Source organism: Pteropus alecto, unplaced genomic scaffold (genome assembly GCF_000325575.1).
Source record: "Pteropus alecto unplaced genomic scaffold, ASM32557v1 scaffold45, whole genome shotgun sequence".
Lineage (NCBI taxonomy): Eukaryota > Metazoa > Chordata > Mammalia > Chiroptera > Pteropodidae > Pteropus > Pteropus alecto.
Window position 1 is genome coordinate 20,816,818 of NW_006442491.1, and position 24,863 is coordinate 20,841,680.

General features: G+C 38.2%; 1 protein-coding gene and 3 pseudogenes across 2 annotated transcripts in view; 2 read left to right on the plus strand and 2 right to left on the minus strand.

Moving 5' to 3' along the window:
* Positions 1-24,863, plus strand: part of ITCH (itchy E3 ubiquitin protein ligase) — a 145,052-nt gene that overhangs the window by 34,967 nt on the left and 85,222 nt on the right. The window contains exons 1-2 of one of the 2 annotated variants that reach the window (XM_006921736.3): positions 4,950-5,094; positions 8,820-8,903. The gene's annotated coding sequence lies outside the window, so the exon portion shown is untranslated. Of the gene's footprint in view, positions 1-4,949; positions 5,095-8,819; positions 8,904-24,863 lie in introns of those variants that run through there. The other variant, XM_025039970.1, reaches the window with a different exon arrangement.
* Positions 10,081-11,400, minus strand: LOC102897716 (annotated as a pseudogene).
* LOC112471110 lies at positions 17,431-17,549 on the minus strand (annotated as a pseudogene).
* Positions 20,243-20,358, plus strand: LOC112471216 (annotated as a pseudogene).

The following is a 24,863-nucleotide window of genomic DNA, read 5'->3' on the forward strand; positions in this document are numbered from 1 at the left end:
TAGGCACTCAATAAATGTCTCTCTGTTTCCTCCCACAATTTACAAAGTTTTTATTGAAGTGTTTTCTGAGCACTTTTAAGATGTTATTACATGCTAGAGGAAATACAGGGATGAATAAGACCAGTTCTTTGCTCTGAAGAGCTATGATTTGGAGAGGGAGGAGATATTACAAGATTAAATGGTCTAGTCAGCTGCCTTTAGATAAAAAAAAAAACACAAATGTGATCCCAATTTCCAGTTGTCGGCAGAGGCCCAGAGAGGCCAGGTCATACAGCAAGTAAATAGTAAATAGTAGGAGAGGATTGGAACCCACTTAGGAGGAATATTGGGACAGAGGCAATGAGAAAGATTTTGGAAATAAAGTCATGGTAGTTTGTAGCTCAAAGGAGAGAAATAGGTGGGAGACAGAGAGGCCTGTGCATGGATGAGGGGTTACAAATCCAGCCCTTTGTTGGGCTGCATTTTTCTTTTATAGAATTTCCTTCCCCTCACCCAACATTTTATTAAGAAAAATTTCAAACATATGGAACAATGGAAAGATTTCTACAGTGAACATCTATTTCTCACCACCTAAATTCTGCAACTGTTAACAGTTTGCTACATTTGCTTTGTCACATATTCATTCATCTATCCCTCGATCTTCCATCTATCCATTTTATTTCTGATGTATTTCAAAGAAACTGCAGAGTTCACTTTACCTCTAAACACCTCAGCATGTCTATCATTAACTAGAGTTCATGATGTATTTTTTCATTTTTTAAAAATTATTTTATATAAGTCCACAATGTATTTTAAGGTTAAAATTATATACAGTGATATGCATAGATCTCAGTTATACCATTTGCTGAGTTTTGACGAATACAACTATGGAATCCATGCCCCTAACAAGATACTGAAAGAACTTTTTCAACACTCCCCAAAATTCCCTCCCTCCAGAGGTAACCACTTTTGTGATTTTTTTTTCACCATTGATTAGGTTTTACCTGTTCTAGAATATCATACAAATAGAATCATACAGTGTATACTCTTTTGGATAAGGCTTCTTTTAGCATAGTGTCTGAAACATCTATTTTATTTTGTGTTTTAGTAATTTTTTTTTATTGCTTAGTGGTATTCTACTGTGTGAATCCATTTTCCTGTTGATGGAAAGAACAGGAGTTTTAAACACTTTGAATTGGTTGGTAGTCTTTTAGACTTGAGTTCAAATCCTGGCTTTGCCACTTGCTACTTATGTGTCCATAGGCTGGTTACTTTGCTTGAGACTCAGCTTCCCCATCTGTATAATGGGAAAAATATAGATATTGCATATTTAGTGCTTGCCGTGTGCTTGCCTGGCTCTCTTCTAATTGCTTTACATGCTCATTTAATTCTCACAATGACCCATGAGATAGAGTATATTACTATTTCCGTTTTATGAATGGGGAAACCGAGCACTCCACCTAGATTGCTGGGAGTGTTCAATGAGATGAGATAGTCTATGTAAAACACATTAATTATAATGTAGAAAGTAAACATTAGCTGTGTTTTTTTTAATTTTACCTTACTAGCCCTTGGAGGAATTTAAGTTTACTACTCGTGATGGAAAAAATGTGTAACATACTGGGAGTAGGGTTGCCAAATAAAATGCTAGATGCCCAATTAAATTTGAATTTTAGATGAACAATGAAAATAATTTTAGTATAAATGTTACATCAATATTTGCCTCATTTATATAACAATTATTCATTGTTTATCTGAAATTCAAATTTAACTGATCATCCTATATTTTTATTTTCTAAATCTGACAACTCTACCTGGGAGGCAGTAACTGAGGTGATGAAGGATGCGACTTGTGTACCTCATTTTGCAGATGAGGGAACAGTCTTAAAGAAGGGAATTGATGGAACCATGACCTCAGGTCTTAAGTGGTCTCTTTTGATCCAGATCTCAGGCTTCCAGAGCCCCATCAGTGTCTTCTATCAATATACAGCTTGACCACTTTTCAAGTTTTCCTCTGCTTCTGGCAGTTGAAAACAGAGTGACTTCAGGGAAGAGGAGGACAGCAGTGTGACTAAGTGTTCTGCAGGAAGCCAGTAAGTGACAGATGGCATGTGGGCTGGTGGGGTTTCTCTCCTCACCCTTTCTAGCTCTGTATCCCTGCTTCCTTCCCTCCTCTCTCCCCAGAGGCCTGGGAAGCTCCTTCCCTTGCTGATAGGGACCTACATGTCAAAGGCAGAAGTAGGGTGTAGGTGGCTCAAGGCTTCATCAGCCACTGGTTCTACATTCTGACCAAGAAAAGACTAGACTGGCTTCTGAATCAGGAACCTGGGAGCCAGAGCCACACAGCCTGAGAGATGAGAAAATGGCCAGGCTGGGATTCTCTGCCCCGACTAACTCAGCTTCTTTTTGGAGAACCACCAACTACCACCCTGAATTTCCTAGAGTCTTCATGACATTTTAGGAGGTAGGATTCATTACTCTCATTTAGAGATTCGGACACTGAGATTCAGGGAACTTGCCTAAGACCTCTGAAGTAAGTTGTTGAAAGGACTAGATCCTTGATCCATATGCCTCTGAAGAAACTTAAATGATTAATTTTGCTGGGTACTGCCTCCCAGATCAGAGCTAATCAATCCTGTTGGTATTAGCAAGGTTATGATATCATAATCCAGTGTTTCTGAAAATGTGATTTCTGGGCATCAATGTCACTTGGAAACTTGTTAGAAATGCAAATTCTTGGGCCTGATTCTAAAACTTCCTGACTCAGAAATTCTGTGGGTGGTTGGTACCTGGCAATCTGAATTTTAATAAGCCCTCCAGGCGATTCTGATGCACTCTAAAGTTTGAGAATCTTTGGTGTATAGTAGAAAGAGATGCATTTTTGGAACAAAATGAGTATAGATTTAAAACATTTGTTTTAAGTAAACTTTTATTGACATATACAGAAAAATACACAAAACACATAGTTTGATGAATTTTCACGAAGTGTACCCAAATCAAGATACAGATTATTACTAACCCTGAAAAACCTCTTTGTGTTTTCTTTGTGTTTTCTACCTCTGCTCAAAGGGTAATCACTATCTTGACTTCAAACACCATAGATCAGTTTTGCCTAACATTATATAGTTTTAAAAATTGTAGATGAAGACAGAATCTGGAGCCAGCGGACTTTGGTTGGAGCCAGAGGACTTTGGTTGGATCCATGGTTCCTGGATGAGTGATCTTAGACCAGTCATCTAATTTCCTTGAGTCTCATTTCCTTCTTTGTATAATGGTGATAAAGATACTTCATTGACTTAAAGGAACAGATTCCCAAAATTGTCTGATGACAAGAATCACCTGGGGACGTTAGTCAAAAAACCCACTCTTCCCAGAGTATAACATTCTTAACAGGATAAAAATTGGTTGGAGGTGGGGAGGAAATTTTTTTTTTTTTTTTTAATGAAAAAGCACAGGTATACATATGGTATGTAAGTAGATATGCAGTATATCTGTGATGTTAAAATTTCATGAGGGGAATGATTAGGGAAAAATGTCTAAAAATGTTACTGAGAAAGTAGATTTTTAAAAAAGGTTGAGTAACAGTGCCCTACAGCAGTTATTCTCCAAGTGTGGTCCCTGATTCAAAATGCAAATTTTCAGGCCCCACCCCAGACCAATTGAATCAGAAATTGTGGGGGTGGGGCCCAGTAATCAATATTTTAACAGATCCTCCAGATAATTCTGATGGACACTAAAATTTGAGAACCATTGTCCTAGGGAATCTGAATAGAGTAGAGGTCCAGGAATCTGTACCTTTAACAAGCTCTCAAAAGGCATTTTTCAGGAAATATTGACATGGAAGATTTAAAAGTACTTTGAAAAGTGTGACTTTCCAGATGGTAAAACATTATTTTCATTAAGAGGAAGTAGGCTAAACAATAAAGCAAAGGTCACTAAGCACTTAGTTTTGCCTCTGAGTCTTCCTGCACAGCCTATTCATTCTCACAACCAACCAATGAAGGAAAAGGATGGACTCTGAAGCCAGATTGCCTGAGTTCTTATCCAGCTTGTGACTTGGTTTATGCATCTGTAATGTGAGAACAGTGAAGGTACTTCCCTCATAGATTTGTTGTGATCATCTCTTAGAACTGTCATCACTTACGTGTAAGCTATTTTCACCAACCCTAAGAGCACACTGTTAAAGCGTTATTTGAACCCAAACTAATGTTAACTCCATTCAGTGGTTCTCAAAGTGTGATCCCCTACCAGGAGCACATCAGATTGCTATTTGGAAATGCAAATTATTAGATCCCATCCTAGATCTACTGAATTAGAAACTCTGATGGTGGTGTTGTGGCACGATCAATTCTAAGACCCACGGAGCCAATTGAGATGAATTGTGAGCCTTTATTAGCCAGCCGGCGACTGACTCTCTACCACGCAGGGTCAGAGGAGCTCAGCCCCGAGCTTTCAGAGGAGGCAGCTTAGAAAGCTTAAGACCACATCCTGGTGGTCTTCTGAACAAGCAAGCAGATTACAGAAAGCAGATGTTGGCTGTAAACGTCTTACACAAAGACAAATGTTTCCGGGGAACTCTTAGATCAAACAGGGCCTAGCAGGCAGTTTCGTTATCTGCATCCTGGTGGCTGTCAGTGCTTTCCTGGGGGCTGGCGCCTGAACATATCACTTCCCTGTGACTGATTTATTGGAAAGTTTTTCACTCCTACAGTGGGGCCCCGTAATCTAATATTTAACACCTTCGAGTGATTCTGATTCATAGTAGAGTTTAGAAACCACAGCTACAGTCTTCAGAAGTTCTGGTCTGTGGGCGTATGGTTGGGTGTACGGGTCGGGATTTTTTTTTTTTTAAGACTAGAGGTGATGGGAGCAAAGAAAAGAGTTCCTCCCACCTGGGGGCAAGCAAACTGATTTAGTGGCGCTCACCAGTCGGTGCCAGATCCGGCAGTCGATTGCTAGTGCGCAAAGCCTTCTGGGGATTGTAGTCCGGATCGCTCCCGAGCTGGAGGCGCCTGCGTGTAGGCCGCCAACTCGCAGTACTCGCTGTGGTCGGGGCTCGGGACTGGCTGCCATCTTAGTCGTGGGACTGAGGAGTCGCCGCCGCCCCGAGTCCCGGTAAACACCCGCGGGCGGACTGGGGGCAGTTCTGGAGCGAGGGGGGGAGCCCGGATAAGAGTGTCCTGGGAGAATGAGGGGTAGAAGAGTGCGGCGCGCGAGCCAGGACCCCGGAGCCGCGGCTGCCCCCTTTTCCTTCAGTGCCGGTGTCTGTGGGGGCGCGGGGAGCTCGGGCTAGTGATCTTGGCCGGTGGGTGGGGGTCGCCCAGACGCATCGAACGGCCACTGTCGGGCTGATGCGTCTGGAACCCCCTTACCTCGCGGACGCCAAGTTGTGAGAGGGCTGGGCCGCGGCGACCACCGGCAGGGTCCGGCCCCGCGCCCTTCAGCTCCTCCCGGGACCACCCTCTCGCGGCTTGGCCTACGTGCGGGGCCCGGCGGTAGTGGCCCGCGCAGGCGACGTGGCCCTGTAAGTGGTGGCAGCCGGGCCCACCTGCTACTCGGCTGGCCTTCCCGAGACTACTTGGAGTCCCCAGTCGCGAGGGGGTCCCAGCACAGTGACTGCTTGCCCTCTCCTCCTCCCTCCATTGTCCCCCTGCGTGGTGGTCCCTGCCCCGGCATCCTCCTTTCTGCTGGCGCGGAGTTTTGCAGACGTGGAGCTGTCATTGTCCTCCCTCCTAAGAATGTCCTTTTCTTTAGTAGAGAAAAGGAAAAAAGTAATCGTGAACTTATTCTAAGGGTCTAAACACGATGAGAACAAATCTTAGAAACTCAAATTTTCAGACTTAGATCTGAGCCGCGACTTAAAGAGATAAACAAGGTTTGCGTCCGTGGCAGTCGTTCGGCTTAAAGTTAGAGACGTAACCAGGTGAACTTGCAAACTACCGTAAATTCATGATTCTCCAATAACAACTCAACTTTCTTGGTTATAGTCTATCTTAATCTTGTTACATTTTCTGCCATTATTGTACAGCTTCCGTTTGCTTTTTTGGGGGGAAGTTATGGGGTGGGGAAGGAAGGGTGGAATTTTTCTTTGAAAATTAGTGTGACACTAGAGCCAGTCATCTATCAATGCACTTAGTTTGGGTCTCCCACATCTATTCCTAATACAATTCGATCTTAGGGAAGTATGTAAAGGCAGTATATTTTTACTCTCAAAAATCGGCTAAAGGCTTGTTACTCAGCTGAAATAAAGTTCTCATAGCAGATCTGGTGAGCGCCTGCACTGTGTATTCATAGATTTACTCAAGAAACAGTTAGTTAATTTGTAAGATTTAGAAATGAAGGTAGAAATTTAACTGCTTTTTTGAACAATGAATATAAGTTTTTAGGATGTGAGTCCAAAAAAGAATTCCTTCATCTTCAGCATATAAGTCAGGTTAACAAGGATGTGATAGGAAGTAAAAAACAAATTCAGGATAGCTTCTTCAGTGTAAATTATACCTACATTCTTTAGACAATAAAAATATCTTTATACCTATTGGAAGAGACAAACCAGTAGTTCCCAAATTTGACCATTAGAATAATTAGGGGAGCTTTTTAAAAGTAGAAATTCCAGGGTCTCATCATCTCCTGAGATTGATTTAGTACCTCTGGGTTGGCCCTGAATAATTTATTTTTAAAACAAGTCTCAGTTAATTTTGATGGTAGAGGAAACCACTGAGGCAAACAATACTGTGGACATACCAAGGACAGCTCAGTTCTTTGGAGGGCGGAGTGGGGGAAGGCGGAGTCGTGTTGGCCAGAGAAGGAGGCAGGACCTGACCCTGGACCTAAGTTAGGTCTTAGAAGTGTGATAGGGATGGGGAAAGAGAAGAACAGGGTAGCCAGAGGAAGCACCTTAATGTGTGTAAATGCTTAAGATTGTGGAGGAGAAAGGGTTCAGGAAGCAGAGTGGGAAGGGGAAGGAGAGCACTATGAGACCGAGGCCAGAAAGGCAAAAGGAGGCAACTTTTTGAAAAGTTCTAAGTATAATGCTAAAAAAACTTGAGTTTTATGTTCTTAGCATTAAATACAAAATTTTAAACGGAAGTGCTGCGAATACGTGTGTGTTTTAGAAAGATTGCTCTGATGATAAGAGTGAAAGGATGGAAGAGTGGCTATTGCAGAGGTCTAGGTGAGAGGTGAAAAGGCTTATAGAGTGGTTGTGGAGATGATCAAGAGATTGGGGTTAGTTCTTAACTAGTGCAATATTGCCATATTGTTGGATGAGGATTTTTTTTAGCACCAGTTTGGGTAAAGGGCTCCTTTTCTGTAAAAAGAACCCATTAGCAGATCTGAATATTGCTGTTGTTATATGTGTTAATGGTATCAGTGTATTGTTCATTAGCATCTTTGAAAAATTAGAACCAGAGTGGGTGCAATTTGGAGAATTTAAAGATTAGATTGAAATTTACGACTGTCAACATTATTGATCTAAGCTTGTTGGAAGTGATTTTCTTCATCAGAAGCTTGGTATTAGAAATTTAGAGTTGGAAGAAATTGCAGAGATTATCTAGTACACAGTGGCAAATATATTTTGGTTAATGTGTCAACTCTGCTTTGAGGTAGCTTCCAGAAGCACTGCATTTGAGATGGAGTTTGGTCATATGGGTTCTCTGGGAAAGTGAGTTATGATTGATTAGTGATGACTCCTGTGGACACAGTTATGTAATGGGTGGTGAATATGCCAGGTATATGCTGTTCTTAGACTAGTCATTTAGTTTTCTGATTCCTTTTTTTTTTTAAGTCCAAAGCAGGTTAAATAATTTATCAAAACTAGTTAAGAATCAGAGCTAGAACTAGAACCAAGTTTTGTAACAACTCTTAGCTTGTTATTCTCCAGTGTACCAAGATGAATGTGTGTTACCTAAAAAGCTTTTGGTATTAGACCAAAAGAAAAAAAAGATTTTTCTAGTTTGTGCCTCTTGACTGTTTAGGCAAGAGTTTAACAAGGAACTTTGGCCTAGTAGTGAGTTTTGTATTCATTCTGGCTTAAGAAGTTTGTGTTAGGACTGATAGGAAATAGTCACTTGTTTTTGATTTTTTTTTTAACTTCTTTTTTTGTTCCTTATCCCTCTCTCAATTTTGGGTTTTGGGGATTGGTTTCCTTTGTATGAGTTAAGGCAAAAGTATAGTAAGTTTATTTTTTTTCTTTCGGTATTTATAGCACCTAGCCAAATTCTGGACTCATAATAAGCACTCAGTAAAGGCATGTTGATTTTTATGGCTGTAAATGATACTGGCTTCGAGTCAATATAAATTAGCAAAGGCGGGGCTGCAGAATTGAATCGCAGCATTCTCTGGTTGGGAGGTTGGCCCTCAGCTAAAAACGTTGGGATGAAAACTAGCCTTACAACTAGAAGTACGTAGTTAACCAGAAACTGTTCCTGCTTCTGTTCTTCTTCATTCTAGCAGTGCACTATCTTTGGAAAACTGCTGCCAGCTCAGCAGTTTTGCTTCTTTTCAAAACTGGCTATACTCAGATTTTTGGAGTGTTTTCTTTTCCTATCTTTAGGAACCTGCAAATTACAGGGACTGTCCTTATGGTGACCCTAGTAAGTAGAGTATGTGTTTATATGGCCGTCATCATTTTGTGATGTAGCCATCATTCCCAGGTGGGCATCACCCCATACTGTGTAAGAGTCATTTCCCCTGACTCACCTTATCCTGCCTGCCCCAACAAAAATTATCTGTCCATGAAACTTTTTAAAAGCTGTCATGCTGTCAGATTCCCAAGGTCATCTCTAATTTGGTGTGTTTAACCATAGAAATAATGTGTTAATGGACTTTCCTTTTCCTCTCAGGTAACATGCATTTAACAGTGGCCTTCTGGAGACAACGCCTTAACCCGAAGAAGTGACTCGTGACTCGAACAGTGAAAACTTCAGGTATGATGGTATGCCTGTGAGAGAGATTGGGGCACAGGAATGGTGCAGAGGGTGAGCCTTTGTCATAAAACTGCCGTGGGGAGGTATGGGGAGAGAGCACTGTTGATGTTAGCTACATCAGTTGGTCGAAAAATAGGCAGTTTCCACCTAGTTCTGAAACCTACAGCCTCTTCTATAATGATTAGCTTGTGAGCTGCACCGTGCTCTTAATTTGGGTTCCCTGACTTCTGTTTTTCTAGCTCTCTTAGGTATACACACACTTTTCCCATTTGTGCTGTTTTATAAACATTTATATGTGTATACTTGTCTAGGCTCGTGCATGTGTGTGGTAAAAAAGTGCATGGTGCAGTGGAAAAAGAATGGAGGACTTGGAAAGAAAAGATCTGGGTTCTGATTTGATTTTGCCACTGACAAACTGTGATAGTTGGCAAATTATTTAATATTGCTGGGATTCAGTTTATACACCTGTAAAATAGATATATTGCTCCCTACTCGCCTCCCTGGCATTCTTTTGAGGATCAAATTAAAATAGTGCATATTAAATCTTTTGGAAAACTTGAGTTTAAAACTTAAGACATTATGTAGATCTACAAGCTGGGAGAAGTTGGCAATAATATTGAAAAGGAAAACATGAAGACAGGACAGATTGACTTTAAAAGATCAGGAGAGAGAAAGCGAAGACCACTGAATGAGAAAAGAAAAGTAGAGCATAGAAAAAGTGAAGCAGGAAGAGAATAAGGAGTGAATGAAGTAGAGCAGATGAATTGGTAGATAAGAAAGAGCAATAGGAAGAGTGGTCCCTTTCGTTTGCGTAACCTTAGCCTTGAGACTATTTGTTGTCATTACCACTTACCTTCCCATAAATGTCTCATCTATAGATTCTTGTCTCCACTGTAAACATTCACGTTTATTATTCACTCATTTATTGTTATCCTTTGTGTTTATTTTTTGTTAACTAATTGCCCAATAAATGCTTAGGGGCCAAAGCTATGATTTGCTTATTATGGTGTCCCAGGCTAATGCTAAAATCAAATGTGTGTTTAATCCATTCTTTTTTTATAATTATGGAGAGGGAGGAAGGAGATAGTGGAGTGCTTTGTGAGAGATACTAGGAAAGGAAATGGGTAAGAGGAAAAGCAGATAAACGAGAAATGGTAAAAGGAAGAATTCTCTCTCAGAAAATAATAAAAGGAAAGACATGAAAATGAAAAATATGTAGAGCAAAAAAAAGGGCAAAAGGAGATGGTGTTATCTACAGTGAAGGAACAAGGTAGCTTTCATTTCTTTAATGATAGTGTAATTAATACCTCACAAAAAGTAATGTTCTAGGAAAGATCATTCTTCATACTAAGTACCTTTAAAATATTTTTAAAAGTATCCATTTCATCCTGAGCTCACAAAGTAGTTATTGGTGGGAAGAAAACTGGGCTAACATGCTTGTTACTTAAATTCTGTGATCTTGGGCAGTCCACTTAAATCTCTGTGGGCCTCCGTTTCTTCGCTTGTCTATTGAAGGTATTGAACATGATCTCTCAGGTTTCTTCTAGCTCCTTCTTTTTTTTATTTTTAAAAAATTTTCCCAAGGAGTTTATTTGGGCAGACCAGGGAACAGGGAGGCCTTACATCTAAAAGAAGGTGTTAGGCCTCTTGGTGGTGAAGTGTGGCTCGCGCTGGCGAGGAAGGACCCGGTGGGGCAACAGGAACTTGATCTTGGAGTTGTGGAACTGCTTGACTGACAGTCGGCGGCATTTGCTGGCTGCAGTTTCCTACACCTTCATGATCTGGATTGAGTGGGCATGGGCATGGTGCCGGGTTTCCATGTCTCATTAGCACTGGGTGATGGCGCCTGCTGTGGTCAGGTCACGGTGTTCCCGGTATATGTGGGTGCTGCTTCGAGAGTGGTAGGACAGCCAGATGCCAAAGTTCTTCATCCACAGAGGAGATTTCTGGAACACCTCCCCACAGTAGACAGTTTCCCCTGAAGACTTCATCTTCAGCTGAGACACAAAGTACCAGAAGCGAGACTTGGCGACAATATGGTTAGGTGCAAAGATGTCCATACGGTAGAGGGGTGGTGTACGGCGCTTGGGAGTGGGCAGGCAGTGCCCCACCACTTTGTATTCTCGCAGCATGCCCGAGGCCTTCATAGCCCTCTTGCCGCAGTCGCCACCACCCACAAAAGGCCTAGCTCCCTCTTTGATTATACTTTGTGCTTCATGTGCTGGCTCACTAATTTTTCAAGGCTTTGTTAATATAACAATGTAGGACTGGTCTCAGAAATATAATATAATATTACATCCAGTGCTTTATAAATGAGAAGCCATTTAAACATAATAGGGAGACTTGTAGGAAACCTACATATAGAAATGTTAAGTTTGTTATATTAAACAAGCATTTTTAAAAAAATTCTTTAATGTCACCACATATTTGACCCCTTTTACCCCATCTACCTCCCTTCTTCCTCCTCCCCCCCACCCTCTGGTCTGTTGTCCATGTTCATGAGTCTCTGTCTTGTTTGTTTGTTGCATTTAGGTTTATATCCCACATATAAGTGATATGTGGTTTTCAGCTTTTTCTGTATGGCTTATTTCGCTTAGCACAATTATCTCGAGGTCCATGTGTCGCAAATAGCAGTATTTCATCTCTTCTTATGGCTGAGTAATATTCCATTGTATATATGTACCACAGCTTCTTTAGCCAATCATTTATCATAGACACTTTGGTTGCTTCCATGTCCTGGCCACTGTGAATAATGCTGTTATGAACGTCAGTGTGCAAATATCTTTTCGGATATCTTTAGGGTAAATACCCAGAAGAGGGATTACTGGATCATATGGTAGATCGATTCTTAGTCTTTTAAGGAACCTCCATACTGTTTTCCATAGTGGCTGTACCAATTTATGGTCCCACCAGCAGTATATGAGTGTTCCTTTCTTTCCTGCATCCTCTCCAACATTTGTTATTACTTGTCCTGTTGATAACAGCTATTCTAACAGTGTAAGGTGATATCTCATTGTGGTTTTGATTTGCATTTCCCTAATAGCTAGTGATGATGAGCATCTTTTCATATGATTGTTGGCCATTTGTACGTCTTCTTGGGAGAAATGTCTGTTCAGCTCCTCTGCCCATTTTTTGATTGAATTGTTTGTTTTATTGTTGTTATTGAGTTGTAGGAGTTCTTTATATATTTTGGATATTGGTTCACTATTGATCTTAGTGGGGAGTGTAGACTGAATGTGGTCTGAACATCTTAACTTTTCTAAAGAGAAGCTAGAAATCCAGATTTTGTGAGAAATCTTTATTTTTAAACATTGACGACTTATGAATTCATAATATAAACACTGTGGGTCAAACAAATCACCACTGTGGGCAGAATTTGTCTTGTGGGTTACCGCTTTGCAACCTCTGATCTGGGGCTTGACTTTTTGCAGCATAACCCATGTTCACTGCCCTTTGGGAAGAAAGTCTTTACCCACATAAAGATTTAAAACAGTTCAAGCAATACCTCAGTCTATACCTAACACTCTGGGGCTGAATGAGGGGTATGCAGAATAATTATTAAGGCAGAAAGGAGAAGGGAAGTTATTTAAGACGGATTCAGAATGAGCAAGAGTGTGGAGGCAGGAATGGATTTGAGGTGGTAGAAGTGCTGTGAATTAGATTAGTTGGAGTTTTAGATTAGTCTGAAGGGGTTTTTTGTGGGCCCAGTAATAGGAGAAAGTTTGCAAAAATTAAGAGACCGGCTTAATTTTAAGTCCTATTGGCTAATTGAATGAAATGATATTTTGTGAAGATGTATTTGATAACATTGAAGTCTACTGTATTTACTAGGGTTGGTGGGGTCTGGAGGCAGGGAGACCAGGCTAGGGAGGTGCTAACGGGAATGGAAAGGAAGGGACAAAAGCTTGTATAGGAGACAAAAACTTGTATGTGGGTCACCGTGTAACAGTGGGAATCTGTAGTAGATAAAGAGGATCAATTTTGAAAGCTATTCATTTTTTGGTAAAAACTGGAGTATGTGAGGATGATACTGTGTGTACAGGCTATCCCTGTTTTTTCATGTTGTGAGTTTTGCTTTATTACTCTCTTAGTCCCAGCACACTCCTTAATGATGGGTCACATAATCTTAATTACCCAGTTTGCACAAGTAGAATAGAAAGAAAAGAAAGGATCAAAGAATATGATTTTTTAGGATTATTTTCACCAGGCTTTTTGTTCTGTTGACACTTTTTCATGAAAATTTTCTAGCTGTACACAGGGAAGTTATTCTTTATTTTTGGCTAAAATTGTGAAATGCAGTTGTTATAAGTAGTAAGTAAGCTGAAAAGCGTGTTAGGTATAGCCTGAATATTAAGAATATTTGAGCTATAGCACCATTTCCCTCAATGATGGATAAGAGTACTGAACTGGGCCTCTGAAAAGTACACAAAGTTGCCGTCATAGAGATCCTGCAATAGGGTCAAATTGAGTTAAATCTAAATCTCATTTAATGGAGAAGGGATTTTTTTTTTAACTTTTGAAGCATGATCTGACCTAGTTTTTGTAGTTCATTTGTTCTGAAAATTAAAAGGGATTTTCAGTTGGTTCATTCAATTATAGATCTGCTTTGGAAGTGGGAAGGAGAGAACATGGGAGAGGGATTAGCTACATTTGCTTCTGTAGAATGTTAGTAGTCAAAGAGAAATCTCAAATTATCTTTTGCTGTTCTTGAATTTTTTGGAGGAAAGATATTTGCTATAGGTGAATTAAAAACTGTATTCTGTGTATATTGAAATGCGCAGACTGTAACTACTGCTTTTCATTGTCCAGATGTTGCTTTCATCTCTTCTCCCTTTGTTTTTGTCCTTGAGAGTTTATACTTTTTTATTCCTTTATTTCATTTTGCTGGGGTTTCAGGATGGAATGGAGATGGAGCATCTATGTTCAATCTGCCCTGTTTTTTAAAACTATATGTATTGATGTTTTCATTTGTAGGAAAAAAAATGATGAACTTATCTGTCCTGATTATTTTTTTGTTTCTTATTGTGGTAAAATAATATGTACATAAAATTTACTGTTTTAACCAGTTTTAAGTGTTTGGTTCAGTGACATTAAGTACATTCACATTATCGTGTAGTCATGCATCTCCAGAACTTTTTCACCATTCCAAACTGAAACTTTGTTCTCATTAAACAATAACTTACATTCCTCCTCCCCTAGCCTCTGGTAACCACTAAGCTACTTTTGGTCTCTAGAATTACACTATTCTAGGTACTTCACGTAAGTGAAATCATACAATATTTGTCCTTTGTGTCTGGCTTATTTCACTTAACATACATAATGTCTTCAAGGTTCATGTTGTAGCATGTAACAGAATTTCTTTTCTTTTTAAGGCCGAATAATATCCTGTTTTATGCGTATATCACATTTTGTTTACCCATTCATCCATTGATGGACACTTGGGTTATTTCTACCTCTTGGCTATTTTGTGAATAATGATGCTATGAATGTGGGTATACAAATATCTGTTTATGTCCTTTCTTTCAGTCTTCTTAGATAGTTGCTAGATCATGTTGTAATTTTATGTTTAATTTTTTGAGGAACCACATTACTGTTTTCCATAGCAGCTATACCATTTTGCATTCCCATCAACAGTGCACAAAAGTTTCATTTTCCACACCCATGTCAACATTTACGGTTCTCTGTTTTGTTAATAGTAGTCATCCTTATGAGTGAAGCGCTATCTCATTGTGGTTTTGCTTTGCATTTTTCTAATAACTAGTAATATTCAGTATCTTATTTTTATTTGCCATTTGTATATCTTTGGAGAAATTTCTATTCAAGTCCTTTGCCCATTTTTTAATTGAGTTGTTGGGGGTTTTTTGGGCATCTTAATAATTTTCCAGGCTGCTTGCTGCCCATGTCTTTTCTGCATCTGGGTCTACTGCTACTCCTCCCCATTTCCTATTGTTGACAGAGCTACTAGAAAGAACCATTTTCTCCAAAACGGTCCCTCAGTAAATGTTTGATGGTTAGAGGTTAAAGGTGAAGGTTGGTTAGGGCAGAACCTTCATTACAATTTTCTCTAGTTTTGGATTTCACTATTCTCTTAACCATTTACTTGGTGGGGTAAACGTTCATAAAAGATTAAGCTTTTAGGCAAGGAAGTCCCTTTGTCACTTAAATTTTATTTTACATAAGGAAAATATAGTATCTTATTAAAAGAAATTTTATTCTTCAGTTAGAAGACTAGCTGTTTACCTAAGAAAGTACGGTCAGCCTGAGGTATACAAACAGAATTACCTTTTTCTAATTCTGAAGGAAAAAAAAATCTGTTTCAGTCATTTCAGTGAAATTCTGAGACTGCAGTATTTGTTATTTTTGCTTTTGTTTTCATCAAGAGAGGTTTGGGAGTGAGCCTAAATTCAATATATGTTTTAATAATTTCTAAAAGGACCAAAATGAATAAGTTCAAGTATAGCAATGACATAAATGTTTTTTGTTTCCCTTTTATCTTTTTTGGCTCCTTTATGGAACCATGGTTTTAAAATCATGAAATTAGCACTGAGAGAGCTCAGTTTTGGGCCAGATCTTCTATTGTGACCTTGGACAGTCCATTTTGATTGTGTAATTTGTCTTATTGACTTGTAAGAATTCTTTTGTAAAAATTCTAGCTATAAATCCTGTCAGATATGCATCTTATGAATGTATTTTTCTAGCCTTTTGTTATTCTTCATTTTCTTAATAGTGTCTTTTGAGGAGCAGAAGTTTCTAATTTTGATGAAGCTTAATTTCTCAATTTTTTCTCTTATGGGTGGTACATTGGTGGCATATGTAAGAATTATTTGCCTATTTGAGCAATCCATTTAACTTTCCTGGATTTCAGTTTGTTACCCTGTGAGAACAAAAAAGATGTGTGTGGTATTTTGCCTTCTTTGGAATAATAATTTTATTCAGTTCTTTTTCAGATTCAGTCAAAGTAGAGGGGGTAGTTTTGGAGTACAGTAGTAAGGGGAATATCTGCAGACCCAAATTTGTTTGGAGTGTACAATTGGCTTCGCTTTCATAATCCTATTTGTTTCCTAATGGGTAAGTGGTAATTTGTCCCGCCTCTCCCTTCCCCAGTATTTAGGATTCTTGGTGTAAATGGTTCTCTGAATTTTTTTCTGGGTTTTTAATACAATCTGAGTAATGGTGCTTTTTTACTTCTTTTAATACAAATGCATTAATTTGTTTCTTAAGTGTACATTACTCAGTCATTCATTATTGACATCAGTTTACTTGATAATTCTTAAATGTTTAGGAATGATAGCTTGAAGGGTGGGGATGGTGGCCATCGGGGTCTTGTATTTTGAGAAGAATTCATGGGTATTGAGAGATGATCAGAAATGAGTGTGTTGGGAGCCAGGAAATTCAACTTTATATATAATTAGGTTGTATAATTTCACACAAGCATTGTTTGCAAAAGATAAATATTTCTAGTAGCACAGTAGTTATATTTATTTATGGCATGTTAATTCCTTTAAACTCCAGCAGTAAGTAGTCAAAGCCAGGAAACAACTTGTAATAGTAGCTAAGATTAAAATGTTTGTCAGAAAGCTGTTTGGAGAACAGGGAAAAAATTGACTTCTAGAATACTGGGTACAGAGTTCAAACCAGCAAATGAATGCTAAAAGTTTGATTCTGGTGCCAATTTCCTTAAACTTTGTTTTCATACTGTTGAACCTTGAAAGTTGTACCTTCCTGTTTGCCTCATTGAATAAAATAATTGTCATTTTATGTAGAGGCTTTAAAATCCACACTGATACATTTGGTTGGAAAATAGGAAATGAGCTTGCAGTGAACTGAGATCTTTACATGTTGTTCAGAGCCAAGATCTCACTGTTGTCGGGGAGATAGTGGTCCACATTTTACCTCCCTGTTAATGTAAATTTCCCTAGTAAATAGGAAAGCAGCTTTTCCCCATCATGAGTGGGTTTGAGTTCTTCTATCTTCTTTCATTGAGAAATTAGGTTATGGAAATAGTATTTACCTTTTACCCCAATCCAGAAGAACTCTTATCTCCTCTGACAGTACCTTCAGCAACTCCATAAATCAAGGTCAGCTCCTTTGTTATTATTAGCGGAGAATCGTATCTAAACATTGTTCCTTCTAGTTATTCTCTGTTATTGTGGCCCTGCAGAGCAGGATCTAATTATCAACCCAAAAGGATTGCATACACAAGAATCATCAGCAACTCTGGTTCTGCTTCCAACTAGATTAAGGTTGGAGTTCATTCTTCGCAGTAGTGGCTGGTGAATGAAGACAGATTTTTCAAAACAAATCCTTTGATACATAGCTCTTTCACTTGAGTGGTGATTTGGAAACATGGCTGAGTGGCCCTACCCAAGGGAGATGACTCTGTTTATAGTTGCCATTTATGCTTCTGTATTTTATTTTATTTTTATTTTTATTTTTTTTAGGTGAGGCAACCCTTGGTTAACCTCACAGATTGCAAGGACCTTGTCAGTTTACAATCCCTTATTTGTTTGTTTGTATATTTTTTACATGCCTACAGCACCTGGTCTTCCTAGGTGATCTCCCATCCAAGTACTAACCAGGCCCACCTCTGCTTAGCTTCTGAGATCAGACGGGATCGGGCTTGTTCAGGGTAGCATGGCCATAGACTGCTTCTGTATTTTAATAAGGCTGTTGGAGGGTTTGACTTCATTAGGTTTTACTTTGAATAACACTGTGTATTTGAGCCCTTTAAACTCTACTTTCTGCTTCAGTAAGCAGTTTTTCTCCTTACTGGTTTTGTATGTTTTCTGTAATGTCTTTTTGGTGACCCTTAAGAAAATATAGCCCAATATTAAACTACTGAAAGTTTTTCTAGGTCAAAACAGATGTGGCCTATAAAAATAACTGATTGTTAGATATGTTATTTCTGAAAATAAACCAAGCAAATGTCATAATATCCTATTTGATAATTTACCTACAGATAGAGTACATATTTTAAAATAAGGCTAGAAATGTAGTTTGCCTGTTGGTTGCGTCTGGCACAAGTTGTTACTGAAATAATCTTGTGAAATGTGTCTTCTTTCACATTTTTCTTTCTACTGCCTTTCAGGAAGGTGTTAAGGTTAGTTTTTACCTCTGGTAATGTTTTAGCACCTTTTTTCTGCATTAGACATTCTATCACATTTTTCTAGTGTGATAGTAAACATTACTCAAAATAAATGATATAAAAGTGTTAAGAACTGATCCTATTTCCTTTGTAACTGACGGGCTAATAGGTAATAGGTTATTTTAATATTCTGTTAGATCTTAGATTCAAATTGATACCTTTATTGGTTCAAGTTTACTAAGTGAAGATATAAATTGTACACCACTGTGCTTGACTGTGAAAGCTTTTTAAAAAGTCATTTTAAAAGTCAATTATTTTCCATAGGAAATTCATGCAGAGACTTTCATCTTCACCTCTATTTCTTATGAATTTTAAAGCTGTGGATGGAGGTAAAGTTGAATTTGGCTTTAAAAATTGAGAGGAGGAAGGTAGAGGAGGCAAAAGAAGGATAGATTGATTATAACATGAACGAGAAATTAGGAAAGCTAGATTAAACTAGCCGTGAGGTAATAGATTTAGAAGGAGGTGCTAGGAAGGAAGAATGGGTCCTGGAGCCAACTCCCCAAAATAGGAGATGTAAGCCATTTTTCTTTTTATTGTAGAAATCACATTAACAGCATTTTTTTTTTTTTTTTTGGTCATTCACATTAGGAAGATGTTTTATTTTTTGCAAGTTTATTGAGATATAACTTCATAAAATTCATCCTTTTCAGGTACACGAGTCATTGAATTTTGACCAATACTTGCAGTCTTTACTTGTGCTCCTTGTAGTCATCTTGCTCTAATTCCATCTTCTTGGAAGCACTTATGTGTTTTCTTCCCAGTAGTTTTGCCTATTTCAGAATGTCTTACATAGGGTGTATTAGTTTCCTGGGACTGCTGTAACAAATTACCACAAACTAGGTAGTTTAAAACAACAGAAAAACTTCATTTCTCACAGTCTAGGAGTCTTAATGGCCAAAATAAGGTGTCAGCAGGGTTGGAACCTCTCAGAGGAAAATCTGTTCCATGACTCTATACTAGCTTCTGATGGTTGCCTGCAATCCTTGGCATTCCTTGGCTTGTATACACATCTCTTCAGTCTCTGCCTCCATCTGTATACGGTCTTCTCCCACTATGTTTTCACATCATCATTACTCTGTGCATGTCTCTATGAATTTAGGGGAAGAGTAGATGAACTCAGTGAGAATTTTAACAAAGAGATAGAAAATATAAAAATGGAGATAGAAAACAAAAAAGAACCAGTCAGAAATGAAGAATACAATAGCTAAAATGAAGACTACATTAGAGGGAGTCAGTAGTAGACCAGATGAAGCAGAGGATCAGATAAATGATTTAGAAGATAAGGTATCAGAAAATACCCAATCAGAACCGCAACAAGAAAAAAGAATAAAAGAAAATGAGGATAGTTTAAGGGACCTTTGGGACAATATCCAGCATACCAACATCAGCATCATAAGGGTACCAGGAGAAGAGAGAGCAAGTTGTTGAAAACCTATTTGAAGAAGTAATGATGGAAAACTTTTCTAATCAGCGAAGGAAATAGACATACAAGCCCAGGAAGCACAGAGAGTCCCAAACATTTGAACCCGAAGAGGCCCACACCAAGACATATCATAATTAAAATGCCAAAGAATAAAGATAAAGAGAGAATCTTAAAAGCAGCAAGAAGAAAGCAGTTAGTTACTTACAAGGGAGCCCCCCATAAGGCTCTCAGGTGATTTCTCAGCAGAAACTTTGCAGACCAGAGGGACTGGCATGAAATATTCAAAGTAATGAATAGCAAGGGCCTACAACCAAGATTACTCTACCTAGCAAAACTATCATTTAGAATCGAAGGACAGTTGAGGAACTTTCCAGATAAGAAAAAGCCAAAGGAGTTTATCACTACCAAACCAATATTAAAAGAAATGTTAAAGGAACTTGTTTAAGAAGAAGATGAAAAAAAATTTAAAAATATGTATAATAAAATGGCAATAACTACATATCGATATCAACAATTATTTTAAATGTGAATGGATTAAATGCCCCAATCGAAAGACAGGGTGGTTGAATACAAAAACAAGACCGTTACATGTGCCGTCTACAAGAGACTCACTTCAGATGGAAAGAAAGTAAAGGGTTGGAAAAAGATATTTCATGAAAATAGGAAAAAAAAAAAAAAAAGGACGTGGTTCCATAGTGTAGCAGTTAGCATGTCTGCTTTATATGCAGAAGGTCCTGTGTTCGTGCCCCAGTGGAGCCACGGTCCATGGTCTATGGCCATGCCACCCTGAACAAGCCCAATGTCTGATCTTGGAAGCTAAGCAGGATCGGGCCTGGTTAGTACTTGGATGGGAGACCACCTAGGAAGACCAGGTGCTGTAGGCATAAACAAACAAATAAATAAGGAAGGAAGGAAGGAGGGAAGGAGGGAAGGAAGGAAGGAAGAAAAAAAAAGGAAGGAAGGAAAAAGCTGCGGTAGCAGTACTTATACCAGACAAAACAGACTTTAAAACAAAGGCTATAACAAGAGACAAGGACCCAGTAATCCTGCTTTTGGGTATTTATCCAAAGAAACCCAAAACACTATTTTGAAGGGATATATGAGTCCATATGTTCATTGTAGCATTATTTACAGTAACCAAGATATGGATGTAACCTGGAAGTTCATCAGTGGATGAATGGATAAAGAAGAGGTAGAATGAATACACACACACACACACACACACACACACACAGAATGGAATACTCAGTCACAGAAAATGAAATCTTACCATCTGCAAAAACATAGATGGACCTATAGGATATTGTGCCGAATGGAGTAAGTCAGACAAAGACAAATGCTGTATGATTTCACTTACATGTGGAATATAAAGGACAAAATAAAACAAACTCATAGATACAGAGAACATTCTGATGGTTGCTAGATGGGAGGGGGTTGGGGGTGTGAAAAAGGGGACGGGAATAAGAAGTACAAATTAGTAGTTACAAAATCGTCATAGAGATGTAAAGTATAGTATAAGGAATATAGTTTACAATATAGTAACTGAATGCTGTCACTTGGGTACTAGATTTATTTGTGATGAACACTTCGTAAATTGTATAGATGTCTGATCACTACGTTGTACACCTGAAACTAATACATTATTGTATGCTAACTGTAATTGGAAAAAAAATGTTAAAAGCCACATGATGCTTAAATTATTACTGAATGTAAAGTAAATGTACACAGCCTTGTATTTGAATTCTAAAAACTTCAGGATAGATCCGAAGCATGGTGGGTTGATGCTCTTTTATGATAAGTTTTCTTGTTCATGTAATTTAGAGCAGAGATATTACTTTACCCTAGTACTTAGCCAAAATTATACCTTGGCTTCTGTTTTTCTGTTGTTGTGTAATAAATTATCTCAAAACTTAGTGACTTAAAAATAACAATTATTTATTATCTCCTGCAGTTTCTGTGGGTCAGAAATTTGGGAGTAGCTTGGCTGAGCAGCTCTGGGGTCGGTTTTGTCTTTAGATTATAGTAAGATGTCAGGCAAGGCTGCATTCATCTGTAGTCTTTACTGGGACTGGAGGATCTCCTTCCAAGATGGCTCATTCATGGCTAGCAAGTTGGTGCTGGCTGTTGATGGGAGGCTTCAGTTCCTTTTCACCTGGCCCTCTCCATCGGACTGCTTGAGTGTCCTCATAGTGGAGTGGCTGGCTTTCCCCAGAACAAGCAATTCCAGGGATCAAGGAAAAAATTGTAATTCCTTTCATAACCTAGCTTTGGACATAGTACACTGTCATTTTATATTCTGGTGGTCATACAGGTCAATGTTGACCAACATTGTTTCAATGTGGGAGGGGAATTGCATAAGTCTATGAATATCAGGAGATGAGAATTATTGGGGGCCATCTTGGAGGCTGGCTACCATAGCTTCTAGACTTTTAACTGGCCAAGAGTTCAAATCTTTTTATATATTATTCCTCTTTTCATCTGAATTCCAAGGGTGCCATCCCTGGTTAGTAGGTTGGCTTGTTTTCTCTTCACGTTTCCTTGTTATGAATATGTTTTATGTTTACAAGGTTGTATAGTTACCTCAAAATTGTTGGCTTTTGAGATAAATTATTTTCATTTGTTTTTTTCACTTAAATACCTTTCTACTTTTCACGTTGTCCATGATATTGGTCAACTATTAATTGCATTGTGTAGCATCTCTTGGATTTTCTAAGGAAGACAGTCATATTGCCTATGAATTACAAATTTTGTTTCTTTCTAATATTTATAACAGCAGATCTGGGTCTTGGTACCCAGTTCCTCGATTTTTTTGGTCAATTCTTTTTCTACTGTATTATTTTTCCCTTTGTACCCAGTTTGTTGACCAAACTTGAACAAATCCCCTATTCTCATCCTATTATCTTTTTCACCTACAGTGCTTCTCTTCTATGGCATCTTGTCTGAATTCCCCTGCTCCACAAAGTCAAAATAAGTTACTATTCCTTACTCATAATACTTGTACATATAGAGAGCAAGGTGTCAGTTTCCTGCAATTCTGATTATATTATGGCTTTCCCTCACATTTGAAATTTGTAAATCTATGACATTTACCATTATGATGGGAAACTGTGTAGTGTGTATTCAGTGGTTGCTTTTATGTTGTCACATAAAAAAAAATCTTTTGTAACTTCACTTATTCACAAGTAGATGCTCTTTTGCATAGGTTACTAGTTTTCCCATTTATTTGGAGAAATGATGAACAGTGGTGAGTGCTTAGGATTGTAATAGATATTTTTAAGCTTTTTAATGTCTCAGTAAGAAAGGTATCCTAAATTCAGGTTCTTCTGAGGTGTTAGAGAAAAATTTACCTTGAGTAGCATAACTTTTTATGTTTATTTATTGATTTGACAGGTATTTGAGGGCTTACTATTATTATGTTTCAGACACTGTGTTAGGCTCTAGCAGTGTATAAACATGAATTGCCCTGGACCTCAAGAAAAGTTTTGTAGATGAGGGTAAAGGAAGTCAAATATATGGTAATGGAAGGAGATTTGACTTTTGGTGGTGAACACATAGTGCAATATACAGATGTACACTTGAAACCTATGTAATTTTATTAATCAGTGTCACCCCAACAAATCAAAAAAAAAAATAAACTGTAGAAAAACCAGTTTGAAAGAGGAAGCCGATTTGCAAACAGGTAAGAGACAACTGTCGAACACTTACTAGACTTAAAACTGTTTATAGCACTTTGTAGGTATTATCTCAGTCTTTAAAACAAAACTAAAATTATCCCTGTTAAATGACGAAAGTATAGCTCAGAGATTCAGTAATTTGCTCAAGTTTACACATTGACAATGCTGAGATGTGTATCTGGATCTGTCTGACTCCAAAACCTACACACTTAATTACCATGTTATAATATCTCCTAGAATATATGCTATAGAGTTGATCAGAAGTTCATTATTTCTGCATTAGAGTTTAGAGAAGGCTATCAGAAGAGATGTTTGAGCAGAATGTTGAAAGATAAGAGAAGACCAGGTGAATGGGAATTTAGGGAAGAAGTGGAGCAAATTTTGAACAGAAGGATTGGAATAAAGTAAATCACAGATGTATTAAACAGATTGCATGTTGGGGTACAATGAATAATTCTGTGTGGTTGGAGCATGGGGTATGTATAGGAGAGTGGCAGGTGAGATAAGACAATAGGCAAGCCATTATTATGGATGTCATCAGAAGTATAGGGAATTCACCTGAAATATTATTTTTACAACACTTTGTAGATAGATTGGGGTAAGACAAGGAGAAATGTTGAAATTAGTATGATAGTACAGGGAGAGCCAAATGAAAAGAGTAGTAATGAAGATAAAGAAGGTATAAAAAATTTAATTACAGTATCCAACTGTTTTATTCTAATGTCTTGAGGAGTTTCCGAGTTTTTAGCTGTGATGGTGATGTGTGTAGGGTGTCCTCAAATAGTACCTAGTTTTTTCATTTTGATACTTGAGAAGCAGGGATTGATAAACTGGCCCATGGGAGGAATCTGGCTCTCTGCCTGTTTTTTGTAAAGAAAGTTTTATTGGAACACAGTTCCATTCATTCATTTAATGTGTTGTCTATGGCTGCCATCATACTAAAATGGCAGTTGAGTAGTTGTGACAGAGCATATGGCCCACACGGTATAAATATTTACTTTTTGGCCCTTTACAGAAACTTTGCAGACCCCTATTTAAGAATGAAGGCATTCTGTGATCTAATAACTAAAGTGAATGTAATAGTACTTAATATTGTAATTGTCATTGTTAATTAGGTGACTGACCAAATCGGTCATTCAGAATCTACCCATAATGTATTTGGAAATTATATTAGCCTTTCTCAAATTGCAGGGTTTCTTAGGTAATGGAGATTTACATATTAAGACATTTATGAAAATAAAGAACGTAAAACTCAACTGTGCAGTCAGGTCTCATAGGGAAAACATGACATGCTACCCAGTCCTCACAAGGACCAAAGAGTAGTTTAACGTTGTAAGTTATTTAAAATTACATCATAGGCTGCCAGAGCTATGGCAAATTATTTTGTCAGCCTGGCAGCAGCAGGTATCAGATGATCCCTTTTCTAGTGCTCTGACAAACTGAAATCTGTGTATGGAGCTTGTATTTTCAGATTATTCAAGAGATGACCAAATCGGTGTAGCCTGTCTCCATAGTATAGGCTGTTACTGTTGGGAAGAGTTTTTATGTTCCTTCTTTTCCCTGTGTTATTTTTAACGGCATTTTGTTTCATGTACATAGTAGTTATCTTTATCTCTCCAAGGATAAATATAATTTTTAAAAGTTTTCTTTGTTTTTTTTTTAAGGATGGGAGACTAAAAATCATACTGGGAGCATTGATTGTGCATATAGGGAGG